Genomic DNA, 4,343 nt, shown 5'->3' on the forward strand with positions numbered 1-4,343 from the left:
ACTGACTGTGCATTACCACAATGTTTGTTTTCCAAGAGAAAAGGGGGGATGGTAGTATAATCTGATTTATGGAATTATATCATCTTTTTCACCCTCCTCTCCCTCTCCTCCCTCCTGCTGATTACTCACTCTCTTTCTCTTTCTCATGTAAGCACACATTCATATATGAGATATTTCTCACCTTCCTCTCCCTCTCTTCCTGTCCATGTAACTCAGTCTCTCTCTCTCTTTCTCTCTCCATCTCTCTCTCTCTATTTCTTCCCCCCCCCCCCCCATGTGCAGTCATTCATTCATTCAATCGTCAGTCGTATTGAGCGCATACTGTGTGCAAAGCACTTTACTAAGTGCTTGGGAGAGGACAGTATAACAACAAACGCATACATTCCTGCCCAAAATGAGCTCATAGTCTAGAGGGGGAGACAGACATTAATATCAATCAATCAAGAAATAAATTGCAGATATATATATATATATATATATATATATATATATATATATACCGATATGTACATATTTGCTGTGGGGGTGGGGAGGAGGATGAATGAAGGAATAAGTAAGAGCGGTGCAGAAGGGAGTGGGAGAAGAGGAGAGAGGGCTTAGGGAAGGCTTCTTGGAGGAGATGTACCCTCAGTAAGGTTTTGAACACAAACACACACAAGCACATTCATATATTCACATAGAATTAACATGGTCTACTGGAAAAAGCATGGGGTTGGGAATCACAGTATCTGGGTTCAAATCCCAGCTCCACCACTTTTCTCTTGTCAGACTTTGGGCAAATCACTTCTCTTCTTTGTGCCTCAGTTCCCTCACCTGCAAAATGGGGGTTCAATACCTATTCTCCCTCCTATATATAATGTGAGCCCCGTGTGAGACCTGTCTTGCATTCATGCCAGCTCTTGGCACTATTTGGCACATAGTAAGTGCTTAACATGCATCACAGTTATTCACACTCACAGCCAAAATCCTAAATCCTTTCTTGCCCCAAAGCAATATCATTTTGGGGTCCAAACACTCCAGTTTTTCACCAATTTAGTCAAGTTGAAAAAAGATCAATACCACTTTGGAAATATTAATGATGCAGTCATTATCTTTGCTCGTAGGCCCTCTGTTTGGATTTATTAAATATGCATTATTAATCTAAATTACGTTGTGTTCAAATAGAAGTACCCAGGAAGCATTCGAGTTCTCTAATGACTCTCGGTCTTGGTCTGTAATATCTGATCAATAATTAATTACAAAGTTGTTGACCCAGTAGGCATGAGTTGCTTGTCTTCTACATATCAAAGAAGCAGAGCACACTGAAGTGCCTTGAAATATAAAAACAATGGACTCATACCGGGTCTCAGCATCAGGGGACACGGTTATTGGATTGGATTCAAAATCCCTCCCATTGAAGGCCTTACATTAAATTCAAGGGATAAATTAACCGAATATGTACTGGGGTGGCAGAAGCCAAGGACCTAAGGCACATTTTACAGGTGTTTATAGTGCTGTCTGTCCAAGCCCTCCATGAAGATACTCTGTAATAACCCATGCATAAATAACTTTCATCACATCATCACTGTCTTCAGCTAGACTATAAGACAGTCTCCTCTACCACTGGAACCTCCTTGTGGGCAGAGAATATGCCTACCAACTGTGTTGTATTGGACTCCCCCAAAACACTAGTGCGGTGCTCTGAACACAGTACGGGGACAGATACCGTCGCCACTCATAATAGCGGTTTTTTGTTTCGTTTTGTGGGGGGTATTTTTGGTATACGTTAAGCACTCATTCTCTGACAAACCACTGTTCTAAGTGCTGGGGTAGGTATAAGGTGATTAAGGTCGGACATAGTCCCTGTCCCACATGGGCCTCACAGACTCAATAATAGGGGAATTAGGAATTGAATCCCCATTTAACAGTTGAAGTAACTCAGGCTCAGAGAAGTGAAGTGACTTGCCCAAGATCGCACAGCAAGCAGTTGGCAGTGGCAGGATTCGAATCCGGGTCCTCTGACTCCCAGGCTCCTGCTCCATCCACTAGGCCCGAGGCTCTCCGGGGAGCTTCCTTGCCTGTGGTTGCCAGAGCTGGGGGTTGATGACGGGAGCAGAGGATCTGAATAATGGAGTTGGATGCTGGAGAGGTACAATTTGGTACGGTCTTTACAGACTCTCTGGAGTACCAGAGAGAGCTGGAAAGCAGCGTGACTCAGTGGAAAGAGCCCGGGCTTTGGAGTCAGAGGTCATGGGTTCAAATCCCGGATCCGCCATTTGTCAACTATGTGACTTTGGGCAAGTCACTTCACTTCTCTGTGCCTCAGTTACCTACTCTGTAAAATGGGGATGAAAACTGTGAGCCCCCGTGGGACAACCTGATCACCTGGTAACTTCCCCAGCGCTTTGCACATAGTAAGTGCTTAATAAATGCCATCATTATTGTTATTATTACCTGGTGGCCTCACTGCTTATCTGAAGCACTTAGTACAGTGCTCTGCACTCACTAAATTCCACTGATTGCTCTCCAGCACTGCCCAGACAGAAGGTGCCAAGGCCTCTGAATGCCCACATTATCTTAGTGGATAGAGCCCAGGCATGGGAGTCAGAAAGACCTGGGTTCTAATCCTGGCCCCGCCACTTGTTTGCTCTATGACCTTGGGCATGTCACTTCATTTCTCTGTACCTCAGTTACCTCATCTGTGAAATGGGGATTAAGAGTGTGAGCCCCCTGTGGGACAGGGACTGTAGAGTAACTCGTATCTACCGCAGCGCTTAGAACAGTGTTTGGCACATAGTAAGCACTTAGAAAGTATTATTAATATCATTATTATTATTGTCATCATTCTTCTTGTTATTCATATTATCCCTATGATCCCCAGGTGGCCGGCAGTGAAATGACTGACCTGAGACCACTACACTGGATGGATGGGTCAAAGCGTCTAGTTCAGTGCTCTGCATAAGGTAAGCACACAAGAAATACCACTGGTTGATTGTGTGGATTCAGGAAGCATTGAGTCACCATGTGCAAAGCTCTTGGGGTTGACAGTTCTCTTTCCTTGCGTGCATAGATATCTTGATTTTTAGTTATTTAAATTCATAGTCTTTGGTTATCAATTGTTAATATTTAGCAAGCTTCTCTAAGAGAAGCAGTGACTTAGTGGAAAGAGCACGGGCTTGGGAGTCAGAGGTTGTGGGTTCTAATCCCACCTCAGCTGTGTGACTTTGGGCAAGTCACTTAACTTCTCTGTGCGTCAGTTACCTCATCTGTAAAATGGGGATTAAGACTAGGAGCCCCACGTGGGACAACCTGATTACCTTATGCCCACCCCAGTGCTTTGAACGGTGCTTGGCACATAGTAAGCCCTTAACAAATGCCATTATTATTATTATTATTATTATTATTATTATTATTATTATTATTGTTGACTGTGAATGCACTATTCTAAGTGATAGGGAGAGCACAATAAAATAGGCATCTATCCTTCCACCAGGGAGCTTATAGTTTAATGGGAGAAACAGTTATTGATGTAGATCTTTACTGCTATTGGTTCATTACTGATTGACACATTGGTTTGATGTGATTTTTTTTATAGTATTTGTAAAGCACTTACTATGTATCAGGCACTGTTTGAAGCGCTGGGGTACATACAAGGTAATCAAGTTAATCACAGTGCATGTCCCATATGGAGCTCACAGCTTTCTATTTTGCAGAAGAGTTAACTGAGGCACAGAGAAATGAAGTGACTTGCCCAAAGTCACAGCAGCCGAGTGACGGAGTCAGGACTAGAACCCAGGTCCTTCTGATTCCTACATCTGGGCTCTATCCACTAGGCCATGCTGCTTCCCAAAATTATTCTGTAGTGTTCATTTTGCATTTATCACTTCAAAATTATTTATATCATTTGGTTTGATTCTTTTGGATCTCCCAGAATACATTAATATGCTTCAGGTTGTTTCTTAACTAATGGTATTTGTTAAGCACTCACTATGTGCTAAGCAATATACTAAGCCCCCTAAGTGTATACTAAGTATATACCAAGTATCCTGAGTACCCTACTATACTGTACTCCCTAAACAGAGGAAAAACAGTCCCTGTCTAACATGTACTCCCCGTCTAAAGGGGAAAGAGAACAGATATTGAATTCCATTGTACAGATGAGGAAACTAAGGCCCAGAAAAGTGAAGTGAGTTGGCCAAGAACACACAGCAGGAAGTATCTGAGCCAGAATTGAAACCCAGGTCCTTGGACATGCAGGCTCCTGTTTATTTCCACCAGGGCACTGCTTCTGGAAAAAAAAATTACAGTTTGTTTCAAACTCTTTTGCTTGACAGTCTATTTCCATAGAACTGATTCACTATTCC

The sequence above is a fragment of the Tachyglossus aculeatus genome, chromosome 6 (assembly GCF_015852505.1).
Source record: "Tachyglossus aculeatus isolate mTacAcu1 chromosome 6, mTacAcu1.pri, whole genome shotgun sequence".
Taxonomy (NCBI): Eukaryota; Metazoa; Chordata; class Mammalia; order Monotremata; family Tachyglossidae; genus Tachyglossus; species Tachyglossus aculeatus.